The following is a 12,792-nucleotide window of genomic DNA, read 5'->3' as shown; positions in this document are numbered from 1 at the left end:
TCACGAGATACTCTATCTTCATTGATGGGACAGATAAAAATCACAAGTTTATGATTAATGACTTCTTGGAGAATGTGGGCATCGATCCCACTACCTCTCACATGCAAAGCGAGCGCTCTACCACTTGAGCAAATTCCCCACGCTGTTCCGAAATAAAGAGTCAGAAAATCTCATTCAATACAAAATCAAAGGAGCTTGTAAACACTTGACCAATTCTATGTAAGATTGGGGTACTTGACCTTAAGTAAAAAGACAAAGCTGCATAGAGAAGGACGGTCTGGAGAATGCGGGCATCGATCCCGCTACCTCTCACATGCTAAGCGAGCGCTCTACCACTTGAGCTAATTCCCCACACTGTTACTTTAAAAAGAATCAGAAAATCTCAATATTATCAGTATTTTTCATTCAATACAAAATCAAAAGAGCTTGTTGTAAACACTTGAGAAATTCTATGTAAGATTGGGTTACTTGATCTTTATTGAAAAGACAAAGTTGCTGAGAAGGACATTCTGGAGAATGCAGGCATCGATCCCGCTACCTCTCACATGCAAAGCGAGCGCTCTACCACTTGAGCTAATTCCCCACACACTCACAACAAGAAGGATCAGAAAATCTCAGGACTTTAACTACGGTCCATTCCAACAAACATCGAAAGACTTCTGTACAAAACTTGATCATCTCCCCTTCAGTCCATGATAAAAGCAAAGGCGAGGTGGCCGAGTGGTTAAGGCGATGGACTGCTAATCCATTGTGCAGAGCACGCGTGGGTTGAAATCCCATCCTCGTCGGATACTTTAATTTGGGAAATAATATGGCCTCAAAAGGATGTCAACACTGTTAGGGGTCTTCTTTGTATAGGATCACCTGGATGTACACTTCCAGACAAGGCCAAATTGCCTGTTCCTTTAATTCTTTCATCAAGTGTTATAATCTCAAGAAAAGAGAAAAGAACCCAAATTGTATGACATCTGTTGCGGCAACTTGTTCATGAGTATAGACTCTTGAGGCATACCACAGTACTTCACGAGATACTCTATCTTCATTGATGGGACAGATAAAAATCACAAGTTTATGATTAATGACTTCCTGGAGAATGTGGGCATCGATCCCACTACCTCTCACATGCAAAGCGAGCGCTCTACCACTTGAGCAAATTCCCCACGCTGTTCCGAAATAAAGAGTCAGAAAATCTCATTCAATACAAAATCAAAGGAGCTTGTAAACACTTGACCAATTCTATGTAAGATTGGGGTACTTGACCTTAAGTAAAAAGCCAAAGCTGCATAGAGAAGGACATTCTGGAGAATGCGGGCATCGATCCCGCTACCGCTCACATGCTAAGCGAGCGCTCTACCACTTGAGATAATTCCCCACACTGTTACTTTAAAAAGAATCAGAAAATCTCAATATTATCAGTATTTTTCATTCAATACAAAATCAAAAGAGCTTGTTGTAAACACTTGAGAAATTCTATGTAAGATTGGGTTACTTGATCTTAATTGAAAAGACAAAGTTGCTGAGAAGGACATTCTGGAGAATGCAGGCATCGATCCCGCTACCTCTCACATGCAAAGCGAGCGCTCTACCACTTGAGCTAATTCCCCACACACTCACAAAAAGAAGGATCAGAAAATCTCAGGACTTTAACTACGGTCCATTCCAACAAACATCGAAAGACTTCTGTACAAAACTTGATCATCTCCCCTTCAGTCCATGATAAAAGCAAAGGCGAGGTGGCCGAGTGGTTAAGGCGATGGACTGCTAATCCATTGTGCAGAGCACGCGTGGGTTGAAATCCCATCCTCGTCGGATACTTTAATTTGGGAAATAATATGGCCTCAAAAGGATGTCAACACTGTTAGGGGTCTTCTTTGTATAGGATCACCTGGATGTACACTTCCAGACAAGGCCAAATTGCCTGTTCCTTTAATTCTTTCATCAAGTGTTATAATCTCAAGAAAAGAGAAAAGAACCCAAATTGTATGACATCTGTTGCGGCAACTTGTTCATGAGTATAGACTCTTGAGGCATACCACAGTACTTCACGAGATACTCTATCTTCATTGATGGGACAGATAAAAATCACAAGTTTATGATTAATGACTTCTTGGAGAATGTGGGCATCGATCCCACTACCTCTCACATGCAAAGCGAGCGCTCTACCACTTGAGCAAATTCCCCACGCTGTTCCGAAATAAAGAGTCAGAAAATCTCATTCAATACAAAATCAAAGGAGCTTGTAAACACTTGACCAATTCTATGTAAGATTGGGGTACTTGACCTTAAGTAAAAAGACAAAGCTGCATAGAGAAGGACGTTCTGGAGAATGCGGGCATCGATCCCGCTACCTCTCACATGCTAAGCGAGCGCTCTACCACTTGAGCTAATTCCCCACACTGTTACTTTAAAAAGAATCAGAAAATCTCAATATTATCAGTATTTTTCATTCAATACAAAATCAAAAGAGCTTGTTGTAAACACTTGAGAAATTCTATGTAAGATTGGGTTACTTGATCTTTATTGAAAAGACAAAGTTGCTGAGAAGGACATTCTGGAGAATGCAGGCATCTATCCCGCTACCTCTCACATGCAAAGCGAGCGCTCTACCACTTGAGCTAATTCCCCACACACTCACAACAAGAAGGATCAGAAAATCTCAGGACTTTAACTACGGTCCATTCCAACAAACATCGAAAGACTTCTGTACAAAACTTGATCATCTCCCCTTCAGTCCATGATCAAAGCAAAGGCGAGGTGGCCGAGTGGTTAAGGCGATGGACTGCTAATCCATTGTGCAGAGCACGCGTGGGTTCAAATCCCATCCTCGTCGGATACTTTAATTTGGGAAATAATATGGCCTCAAAAGGATGTCAACACTGTTAGGGGTCTTCTTTGTATAGGATCACCTGGATGTACACTTCCAGACAAGGCCAAATTGCCTGTTCCTTTAATTCTTTGATCAAGTGTTATAATCTCAAGAAAAGAGAAAAGAACCCAAATTGTATGACATCTGTTGCGGCAACTTGTTCATGAGTATAGACTCTTGAGGCATACCACAGTACTTCACGAGATACTCTATCTTCATTGATGGGACAGATAAAAATCACAAGTTTATGATTAATGACTTCCTGGAGAATGTGGGCATCGATCCCACTACCTCTCACATGCGAAGCGAGCGCTCTACCACTTGAGCTAATTCCCCACGCTGTTCCGAAATAAAGAGTCAGAAAATCTCATTCAATACAAAATCAAAGGAGCTTGTAAACACTTGACCAATTCTATGTAAGATTGGGGTACTTGACCTTAAGTAAAAAGACAAAGCTGCATAGAGAAGGACATTCTGGAGAATGCGGGCATCGATCCCGCTACCGCTCACATGCTAAGCGAGCGCTCTACCACTTGAGCTAATTCCCCACACTGTTACTTTAAAAAGAATCAGAAAATCTCAATATTATCAGTATTTTTCATTCAATACAAAATCAAAAGAGCTTGTTGTAAACACTTGAGAAATTCTATGTAAGATTGGGTTACTTGATCTTTATTGAAAAGACAAAGTTGCTGAGAAGGACATTCTGGAGAATGCAGGCATCGATCCCGCTACCTCTCACATGCAAAGCGAGCGCTCTACCACTTGAGCTAATTCCCCACACACTCACAAAAAGAAGGATCAGAAAATCTCAGGACTTTAACTACGGTCCATTCCAACAAACATCGAAAGACTTCTGTACAAAACTTGATCATCTCCCCTTCAGTCCATGATAAAAGCAAAGGCGAGGTGGCCGAGTGGTTAAGGCGATAGACTGCTAATCCATTGTGCAGAGCACGCGTGGGTTCAAATCCCATCCTCGTCGGATACTTTAATTTGGGAAATAATATGGCCTCAAAAGGATGTCAACACTGTTAGGGGTCTTCTTTGTATAGGATCACCTGGATGTACACTTCCAGACAAGGCCAAATTGCCTGTTCCTTTAATTCTTTCATCAAGTGTTATAATCTCAAGAAAAGAGAAAAGAACCCAAATTGTATGACATCTGTTGCGGCAACTTGTTCATGAGTATAGACTCTTGAGGCATACCACAGTACTTCACGAGATACTCTATCTTCATTGATGGGACAGATAAAAATCACAAGTTTATGATTAATGACTTCTTGGAGAATGTGGGCATCGATCCCACTACCTCTCACATGCAAAGCGAGCGCTCTACCACTTGAGCAAATTCCCCACGCTGTTCCGAAATAAAGAGTCAGAAAATCTCATTCAATACAAAATCAAAGGAGCTTGTAAACACTTGACCAATTCTATGTAAGATTGGGGTACTTGACCTTAAGTAAAAAGACAAAGCTGCATAGAGAAGGACGTTCTGGAGAATGCGGGCATCGATCCCGCTACCTCTCACATGCTAAGCGAGCGCTCTACCACTTGAGCTAATTCCCCACACTGTTACTTTAAAAAGAATCAGAAAATCTCAATATTATCAGTATTTTTCATTCAATACAAAATCAAAAGAGCTTGTTGTAAACACTTGAGAAATTCTATGTAAGATTGGGTTACTTGATCTTTATTGAAAAGACAAAGTTGCTGAGAAGGACATTCTGGAGAATGCAGGCATCGATCCCGCTACCTCTCACATGCAAAGCGAGCGCTCTACCACTTGAGCTAATTCCCCACACACTCACAACGAGAAGGATCAGAAAATCTCAGGACTTTAACTACGGTCCATTCCAACAAACATCGAAAGACTTCTGTACAAAACTTGATCATCTCCCCTTCAGTCCATGATCAAAGCAAAGGCGAGGTGGCCGAGTGGTTAAGGCGATGGACTGCTAATCCATTGTGCAGAGCACGCGTGGGTTCAAATCCCATCCTCGTCGGATACTTTAATTTGGGAAATAATATGGCCTCAAAAGGATGTCAACACTGTTAGGGGTCTTCTTTGTATAGGATCACCTGGATGTACACTTCCAGACAAGGCCAAATTGCCTGTTCCTTTAATTCTTTGATCAAGTGTTATAATCTCAAGAAAAGAGAAAAGAACCCAAATTGTATGACATCTGTTGCGGCAACTTGTTCATGAGTATAGACTCTTGAGGCATACCACAGTACTTCACGAGATACTCTATCTTCATTGATGGGACAGATAAAAATCACAAGTTTATGATTAATGACTTCCTGGAGAATGTGGGCATCGATCCCACTACCTCTCACATGCGAAGCGAGCGCTCTACCACTTGAGCTAATTCCCCACGCTGTTCCGAAATAAAGAGTCAGAAAATCTCATTCAATACAAAATCAAAGGAGCTTGTAAACACTTGACCAATTCTATGTAAGATTGGGGTACTTGACCTTAAGTAAAAAGACAAAGCTGCATAGAGAAGGACGTTCTGGAGAATGCGGGCATCGATCCCGCTACCGCTCACATGCTAAGCGAGCGCTCTACCACTTGAGCTAATTCCCCACACTGTTACTTTAAAAAGAATCAGAAAATCTCAATATTATCAGTATTTTTCATTCAATACAAAATCAAAAGAGCTTGTTGTAAACACTTGAGAAATTCTATGTAAGATTGGGTTACTTGATCTTTATTGAAAAGACAAAGTTGCTGAGAAGGACATTCTGGAGAATGCAGGCATCGATCCCGCTACCTCTCACATGCAAAGCGAGCGCTCTACCACTTGAGCACACACACTCACAACAAGAAGGATCAGAAAATCTCAGGACTTTAACTACGGTCCATTCCAACAAACATCGAAAGACTTCTGTACAAAACTTGATCATCTCCCCTTCAGTCCATGATCAAAGCAAAGGCGAGGTGGCCGAGTGGTTAAGGCGATGGACTGCTAATCCATTGTGCAGAGCACGCGTGGGTTCAAATCCCATCCTCGTCGGATACTTTAATTTGGGAAATAATATGGCCTCAAAAGGATGTCAACACTGTTAGGGGTCTTCTTTGTATAGGATCACCTGGATGTACACTTCCAGACAAGGCCAAATTGCCTGTTCCTTTAATTCTTTGATCAAGTGTTATAATCTCAAGAAAAGAGAAAAGAACCCAAATTGTATGACATGTGTTGCGGCAACTTGTTCATGAGTATAGACTCTTGAGGCATACCACAGTACTTCACGAGATACTCTATCTTCATTGATGGGACAGATAAAAATCACAAGTTTATGATTAATGTCTTCCTGGAGAATGTGGGCATCGATCCCACTACCTCTCACATGCGAAGCGAGCGCTCTACCACTTGAGCTAATTCCCCACGCTGTTCCGAAATAAGGTATCAGAAAATCTCATTCAATACAAAATCAAAGGAGCTTGTAAACACTTGACCAATTCTATGTAAGATTGGGGTACTTGACCTTAAGTAAAAAGACAAAGCTGCATAGAGAAGGACGTTCTGGAGAATGCGGGCATCGATCCCGCTACCTCTCACATGCTAAGCGAGCGCTCTACCACTTGAGCTAATTCCCCACACTGTTACTTTAAAAAGAATCAGAAAATCTCAATATTATCAGTATTTTTCATTCAATACAAAATCAAAAGAGCTTGTTGTAAACACTTGAGAAATTCTATGTAAGATTGGGTTACTTGATCTTTATTGAAAAGACAAAGTTGCTGAGAAGGACATTCTGGAGAATGCAGGCATCGATCCCGCTACCTCTCACATGCAAAGCGAGCGCTCTACCACTTGAGCACACACACTCACAAAAAGAAGGATCAGAAAATCTCAGGACTTTAACTACGGTCCATTCCAACAAACATCGAAAGACTTCTGTACAAAACTTGATCATCTCCCCTTCAGTCCATGATAAAAGCAAAGGCGAGGTGGCCGAGTGGTTAAGGCGATGGACTGCTAATCCATTGTGCAGAGCACGCGTGGGTTCAAATCCCATCCTCGTCGGATACTTTAATTTGGGAAATAATATGGCCTCAAAAGGATGTCAACACTGTTAGGGGTCTTCTTTGTATAGGATCACCTGGATGTACACTTCCAGACAAGGCCAAATTGCCTGTTCCTTTAATTCTTTCATCAAGTGTTATAATCTCAAGAAAAGAGAAAAGAACCCAAATTGTATGACATCTGTTGCGGCAACTTGTTCATGAGTATAGACTCTTGAGGCATACCACAGTACTTCACGAGATACTCTATCTTCATTGATGGGACAGATAAAAATCACAAGTTTATGATTAATGACTTCCTGGAGAATGTGGGCATCGATCCCACTACCTCTCACATGCAAAGCGAGCGCTCTACCACTTGAGCAAATTCCCCACGCTGTTCCGAAATAAAGAGTCAGAAAATCTCATTCAATACAAAATCAAAGGAGCTTGTAAACACTTGACCAATTCTATGTAAGATTGGGGTACTTGACCTTAAGTAAAAAGCCAAAGCTGCATAGAGAAGGACATTCTGGAGAATGCGGGCATCGATCCCGCTACCGCTCACATGCTAAGCGAGCGCTCTACCACTTGAGATAATTCCCCACACTGTTACTTTAAAAAGAATCAGAAAATCTCAATATTATCAGTATTTTTCATTCAATACAAAATCAAAAGAGCTTGTTGTAAACACTTGAGAAATTCTATGTAAGATTGGGTTACTTGATCTTAATTGAAAAGACAAAGTTGCTGAGAAGGACATTCTGGAGAATGCAGGCATCGATCCCGCTACCTCTCACATGCAAAGCGAGCGCTCTACCACTTGAGCTAATTCCCCACACACTCACAAAAAGAAGGATCAGAAAATCTCAGGACTTTAACTACGGTCCATTCCAACAAACATCGAAAGACTTCTGTACAAAACTTGATCATCTCCCCTTCAGTCCATGATAAAAGCAAAGGCGAGGTGGCCGAGTGGTTAAGGCGATGGACTGCTAATCCATTGTGCAGAGCACGCGTGGGTTCAAATCCCATCCTCGTCGGATACTTTAATTTGGGAAATAATATGGCCTCAAAAGGATGTCAACACTGTTAGGGGTCTTCTTTGTATAGGATCACCTGGATGTACACTTCCAGACAAGGCCAAATTGCCTGTTCCTTTAATTCTTTCATCAAGTGTTATAATCTCAAGAAAAGAGAAAAGAACCCAAATTGTATGACATCTGTTGCGGCAACTTGTTCATGAGTATAGACTCTTGAGGCATACCACAGTACTTCACGAGATACTCTATCTTCATTGATGGGACAGATAAAAATCACAAGTTTATGATTAATGACTTCCTGGAGAATGTGGGCATCGATCCCACTACCTCTCACATGCAAAGCGAGCGCTCTACCACTTGAGCAAATTCCCCACGCTGTTCCAAAATAAAGAGTCAGAAAATCTCATTCAATACAAAATCAAAGGAGCTTGTAAACACTTGACCAATTCTATGTAAGATTGGGGTACTTGACCTTAAGTAAAAAGCCAAAGCTGCATAGAGAAGGACATTCTGGAGAATGCGGGCATCGATCCCGCTACCGCTCACATGCTAAGCGAGCGCTCTACCACTTGAGATAATTCCCCACACTGTTACTTTAAAAAGAATCAGAAAATCTCAATATTATCAGTATTTTTCATTCAATACAAAATCAAAAGAGCTTGTTGTAAACACTTGAGAAATTCTATGTAAGATTGGGTTACTTGATCTTAATTGAAAAGACAAAGTTGCTGAGAAGGACATTCTGGAGAATGCAGGCATCGATCCCGCTACCTCTCACATGCAAAGCGAGCGCTCTACCACTTGAGCTAATTCCCCACACACTCACAAAAAGAAGGATCAGAAAATCTCAGGACTTTAACTACGGTCCATTCCAACAAACATCGAAAGACTTCTGTACAAAACTTGATCATCTCCCCTTCAGTCCATGATAAAAGCAAAGGCGAGGTGGCCGAGTGGTTAAGGCGATGGACTGCTAATCCATTGTGCAGAGCACGCGTGGGTTCAAATCCCATCCTCGTCGGATACTTTAATTTGGGAAATAATATGGCCTCAAAAGGATGTCAACACTGTTAGGGGTCTTCTTTGTATAGGATCACCTGGATGTACACTTCCAGACAAGGCCAAATTGCCTGTTCCTTTAATTCTTTCATCAAGTGTTATAATCTCAAGAAAAGAGAAAAGAACCCAAATTGTATGACATCTGTTGCGGCAACTTGTTCATGAGTATAGACTCTTGAGGCATACCACAGTACTTCACGAGATACTCTATCTTCATTGATGGGACAGATAAAAATCACAAGTTTATGATTAATGACTTCTTGGAGAATGTGGGCATCGATCCCACTACCTCTCACATGCAAAGCGAGCGCTCTACCACTTGAGCAAATTCCCCACGCTGTTCCGAAATAAAGAGTCAGAAAATCTCATTCAATACAAAATCAAAGGAGCTTGTAAACACTTGACCAATTCTATGTAAGATTGGGGTACTTGACCTTAAGTAAAAAGACAAAGCTGCATAGAGAAGGACATTCTGGAGAATGCGGGCATCGATCCCGCTACCGCTCACATGCTAAGCGAGCGCTCTACCACTTGAGATAATTCCCCACACTGTTACTTTAAAAAGAATCAGAAAATCTCAATATTATCAGTATTTTTCATTCAATACAAAATCAAAAGAGCTTGTTGTAAACACTTGAGAAATTCTATGTAAGATTGGGTTACTTGATCTTAATTGAAAAGACAAAGTTGCTGAGAAGGACATTCTGGAGAATGCAGGCATCGATCCCGCTACCTCTCACATGCAAAGCGAGCGCTCTACCACTTGAGCTAATTCCCCACACACTCACAAAAAGAAGGATCAGAAAATCTCAGGACTTTAACTACGGTCCATTCCAACAAACATCGAAAGACTTCTGTACAAAACTTGATCATCTCCCCTTCAGTCCATGATAAACTTTAAAGGCGAGGTGGCCGAGTGGTTAAGACGATGGACTACTAATCCATTGTGCAGAGCACGCGTGGGTTCAAATCCCATCCTCGTCGGATACTTTAATTTGGGAAATAATATGGCCTCAAAAGGATGTCAACACTGTTAGGGGTCTTCTTTGTATAGGATCACCTGGATGTACACTTCCAGACAAGGCCAAATTGCCTGTTCCTTTAATTCTTTGATCAAGTGTTATAATCTCAAGAAAAGAGAAAAGAACCCAAATTGTATGACATCTGTTGCGGCAACTTGTTCATGAGTATAGACTCTTGAGGCATACCACAGTACTTCACGAGATACTCTATCTTCATTGATGGGACAGATAAAAATCACAAGTTTATGATTAATGACTTCTTGGAGAATGTGGGCATCGATCCCACTACCTCTCACATGCAAAGCGAGCGCTCTACCACTTGAGCAAATTCCCCACGCTGTTCCGAAATAAAGAGTCAGAAAATCTCATTCAATACAAAATCAAAGGAGCTTGTAAACACTTGACCAATTCTATGTAAGATTGGGGTACTTGACCTTAAGTAAAAAGACAAAGCTGCATAGAGAAGGACGTTCTGGAGAATGCGGGCATCGATCCCGCTACCTCTCACATGCTAAGCGAGCGCTCTACCACTTGAGCTAATTCCCCACACTGTTACTTTAAAAAGAATCAGAAAATCTCAATATTATCAGTATTTTTCATTCAATACAAAATCAAAAGAGCTTGTTGTAAACACTTGAGAAATTCTATGTAAGATTGGGTTACTTGATCTTTATTGAAAAGACAAAGTTGCTGAGAAGGACATTCTGGAGAATGCAGGCATCGATCCCGCTACCTCTCACATGCAAAGCGAGCGCTCTACCACTTGAGCTAATTCCCCACACACTCACAACGAGAAGGATCAGAAAATCTCAGGACTTTAACTACGGTCCATTCCAACAAACATCGAAAGACTTCTGTACAAAACTTGATCATCTCCCCTTCAGTCCATGATCAAAGCAAAGGCGAGGTGGCCGAGTGGTTAAGGCGATGGACTGCTAATCCATTGTGCAGAGCACGCGTGGGTTCAAATCCCATCCTCGTCGGATACTTTAATTTGGGAAATAATATGGCCTCAAAAGGATGTCAACACTGTTAGGGGTCTTCTTTGTATAGGATCACCTGGATGTACACTTCCAGACAAGGCCAAATTGCCTGTTCCTTTAATTCTTTCATCAAGTGTTATAATCTCAAGAAAAGAGAAAAGAACCCAAATTGTATGACATCTGTTGCGGCAACTTGTTCATGAGTATAGACTCTTGAGGCATACCACAGTACTTCACGAGATACTCTATCTTCATTGATGGGACAGATAAAAATCACAAGTTTATGATTAATGACTTCCTGGAGAATGTGGGCATCGATCCCACTACCTCTCACATGCGAAGCGAGCGCTCTACCACTTGAGCTAATTCCCCACGCTGTTCCGAAATAAAGAGTCAGAAAATCTCATTCAATACAAAATCAAAGGAGCTTGTAAACACTTGACCAATTCTATGTAAGATTGGGGTACTTGACCTTAAGTAAAAAGACAAAGCTGCATAGAGAAGGACGTTCTGGAGAATGCGGGCATCGATCCCGCTACCGCTCACATGCTAAGCGAGCGCTCTACCACTTGAGCTAATTCCCCACACTGTTACTTTAAAAAGAATCAGAAAATCTCAATATTATCAGTATTTTTCATTCAATACAAAATCAAAAGAGCTTGTTGTAAACACTTGAGAAATTCTATGTAAGATTGGGTTACTTGATCTTTATTGAAAAGACAAAGTTGCTGAGAAGGACATTCTGGAGAATGCAGGCATCGATCCCGCTACCTCTCACATGCAAAGCGAGCGCTCTACCACTTGAGCACACACACTCACAACAAGAAGGATCAGAAAATCTCAGGACTTTAACTACGGTCCATTCCAACAAACATCGAAAGACTTCTGTACAAAACTTGATCATCTCCCCTTCAGTCCATGATCAAAGCAAAGGCGAGGTGGCCGAGTGGTTAAGGCGATGGACTGCTAATCCATTGTGCAGAGCACGCGTGGGTTCAAATCCCATCCTCGTCGGATACTTTAATTTGGGAAATAATATGGCCTCAAAAGGATGTCAACACTGTTAGGGGTCTTCTTTGTATAGGATCACCTGGATGTACACTTCCAGACAAGGCCAAATTGCCTGTTCCTTTAATTCTTTGATCAAGTGTTATAATCTCAAGAAAAGAGAAAAGAACCCAAATTGTATGACATGTGTTGCGGCAACTTGTTCATGAGTATAGACTCTTGAGGCATACCACAGTACTTCACGAGATACTCTATCTTCATTGATGGGACAGATAAAAATCACAAGTTTATGATTAATGTCTTCCTGGAGAATGTGGGCATCGATCCCACTACCTCTCACATGCGAAGCGAGCGCTCTACCACTTGAGCTAATTCCCCACGCTGTTCCGAAATAAGGTATCAGAAAATCTCATTCAATACAAAATCAAAGGAGCTTGTAAACACTTGACCAATTCTATGTAAGATTGGGGTACTTGACCTTAAGTAAAAAGACAAAGCTGCATAGAGAAGGACGTTCTGGAGAATGCGGGCATCGATCCCGCTACCTCTCACATGCTAAGCGAGCGCTCTACCACTTGAGCTAATTCCCCACACTGTTACTTTAAAAAGAATCAGAAAATCTCAATATTATCAGTATTTTTCATTCAATACAAAATCAAAAGAGCTTGTTGTAAACACTTGAGAAATTCTATGTAAGATTGGGTTACTTGATCTTTATTGAAAAGACAAAGTTGCTGAGAAGGACATTCTGGAGAATGCAGGCATCGATCCCGCTACCTCTCACATGCAAAGCGAGCGC

At 41.4% G+C, this 12,792-nt stretch overlaps 26 non-coding genes across 26 annotated transcripts; 12 read left to right on the top strand and 14 right to left on the bottom strand.

Moving 5' to 3' along the window:
- Positions 1–278: 278 nt before the first annotated feature.
- trnaa-agc lies at positions 279–351 on the bottom strand. Its single transcript has one exon. It is a non-coding gene; the product is annotated as a tRNA-Ala (tRNA).
- A 355-nt stretch (positions 352–706) lies between these two features.
- trnas-gcu lies at positions 707–788 on the top strand. The gene has a single exon. It is a non-coding gene; the product is annotated as a tRNA-Ser (tRNA).
- A 939-nt stretch (positions 789–1,727) lies between these two features.
- Positions 1,728–1,809, top strand: trnas-gcu. Its single transcript has one exon. It is a non-coding gene; the product is annotated as a tRNA-Ser (tRNA).
- Positions 1,810–2,320: 511 nt separating this feature from the next.
- On the bottom strand, positions 2,321–2,393 carry trnaa-agc. Its single transcript has one exon. It is a non-coding gene; the product is annotated as a tRNA-Ala (tRNA).
- Positions 2,394–2,748: 355 nt separating this feature from the next.
- Positions 2,749–2,830, top strand: trnas-gcu. Its single transcript has one exon. It is a non-coding gene; the product is annotated as a tRNA-Ser (tRNA).
- A 299-nt stretch (positions 2,831–3,129) lies between these two features.
- trnaa-cgc lies at positions 3,130–3,202 on the bottom strand. Its single transcript has one exon. It is a non-coding gene; the product is annotated as a tRNA-Ala (tRNA).
- A 139-nt stretch (positions 3,203–3,341) lies between these two features.
- Positions 3,342–3,414, bottom strand: trnaa-agc. The gene has a single exon. It is a non-coding gene; the product is annotated as a tRNA-Ala (tRNA).
- Positions 3,415–3,769: 355 nt separating this feature from the next.
- Positions 3,770–3,851, top strand: trnas-gcu. Its single transcript has one exon. It is a non-coding gene; the product is annotated as a tRNA-Ser (tRNA).
- Positions 3,852–4,362: 511 nt separating this feature from the next.
- Positions 4,363–4,435, bottom strand: trnaa-agc. The gene has a single exon. It is a non-coding gene; the product is annotated as a tRNA-Ala (tRNA).
- Positions 4,436–4,790: 355 nt separating this feature from the next.
- Positions 4,791–4,872, top strand: trnas-gcu. Its single transcript has one exon. It is a non-coding gene; the product is annotated as a tRNA-Ser (tRNA).
- A 299-nt stretch (positions 4,873–5,171) lies between these two features.
- trnaa-cgc lies at positions 5,172–5,244 on the bottom strand. Its single transcript has one exon. It is a non-coding gene; the product is annotated as a tRNA-Ala (tRNA).
- Positions 5,245–5,383: 139 nt separating this feature from the next.
- trnaa-agc lies at positions 5,384–5,456 on the bottom strand. Its single transcript has one exon. It is a non-coding gene; the product is annotated as a tRNA-Ala (tRNA).
- A 348-nt stretch (positions 5,457–5,804) lies between these two features.
- Positions 5,805–5,886, top strand: trnas-gcu. Its single transcript has one exon. It is a non-coding gene; the product is annotated as a tRNA-Ser (tRNA).
- A 299-nt stretch (positions 5,887–6,185) lies between these two features.
- trnaa-cgc lies at positions 6,186–6,258 on the bottom strand. Its single transcript has one exon. It is a non-coding gene; the product is annotated as a tRNA-Ala (tRNA).
- A 139-nt stretch (positions 6,259–6,397) lies between these two features.
- Positions 6,398–6,470, bottom strand: trnaa-agc. The gene has a single exon. It is a non-coding gene; the product is annotated as a tRNA-Ala (tRNA).
- Positions 6,471–6,818: 348 nt separating this feature from the next.
- Positions 6,819–6,900, top strand: trnas-gcu. The gene has a single exon. It is a non-coding gene; the product is annotated as a tRNA-Ser (tRNA).
- Positions 6,901–7,839: 939 nt separating this feature from the next.
- On the top strand, positions 7,840–7,921 carry trnas-gcu. The gene has a single exon. It is a non-coding gene; the product is annotated as a tRNA-Ser (tRNA).
- A 939-nt stretch (positions 7,922–8,860) lies between these two features.
- Positions 8,861–8,942, top strand: trnas-gcu. Its single transcript has one exon. It is a non-coding gene; the product is annotated as a tRNA-Ser (tRNA).
- A 940-nt stretch (positions 8,943–9,882) lies between these two features.
- trnas-acu lies at positions 9,883–9,964 on the top strand. The gene has a single exon. It is a non-coding gene; the product is annotated as a tRNA-Ser (tRNA).
- Positions 9,965–10,475: 511 nt separating this feature from the next.
- Positions 10,476–10,548, bottom strand: trnaa-agc. Its single transcript has one exon. It is a non-coding gene; the product is annotated as a tRNA-Ala (tRNA).
- A 355-nt stretch (positions 10,549–10,903) lies between these two features.
- On the top strand, positions 10,904–10,985 carry trnas-gcu. The gene has a single exon. It is a non-coding gene; the product is annotated as a tRNA-Ser (tRNA).
- A 299-nt stretch (positions 10,986–11,284) lies between these two features.
- Positions 11,285–11,357, bottom strand: trnaa-cgc. The gene has a single exon. It is a non-coding gene; the product is annotated as a tRNA-Ala (tRNA).
- A 139-nt stretch (positions 11,358–11,496) lies between these two features.
- trnaa-agc lies at positions 11,497–11,569 on the bottom strand. The gene has a single exon. It is a non-coding gene; the product is annotated as a tRNA-Ala (tRNA).
- A 348-nt stretch (positions 11,570–11,917) lies between these two features.
- Positions 11,918–11,999, top strand: trnas-gcu. The gene has a single exon. It is a non-coding gene; the product is annotated as a tRNA-Ser (tRNA).
- A 299-nt stretch (positions 12,000–12,298) lies between these two features.
- Positions 12,299–12,371, bottom strand: trnaa-cgc. The gene has a single exon. It is a non-coding gene; the product is annotated as a tRNA-Ala (tRNA).
- A 139-nt stretch (positions 12,372–12,510) lies between these two features.
- trnaa-agc lies at positions 12,511–12,583 on the bottom strand. Its single transcript has one exon. It is a non-coding gene; the product is annotated as a tRNA-Ala (tRNA).
- Positions 12,584–12,792: the final 209 nt, after the last annotated feature.

Source organism: Xiphophorus maculatus, chromosome 23 (assembly GCF_002775205.1).
Source record: "Xiphophorus maculatus strain JP 163 A chromosome 23, X_maculatus-5.0-male, whole genome shotgun sequence".
Taxonomy (NCBI): Eukaryota; Metazoa; Chordata; class Actinopteri; order Cyprinodontiformes; family Poeciliidae; genus Xiphophorus; species Xiphophorus maculatus.
The sequence above is the reverse complement of the archived record's forward strand: the minus strand, read 5'-3'. Positions and strand labels throughout refer to the sequence as shown.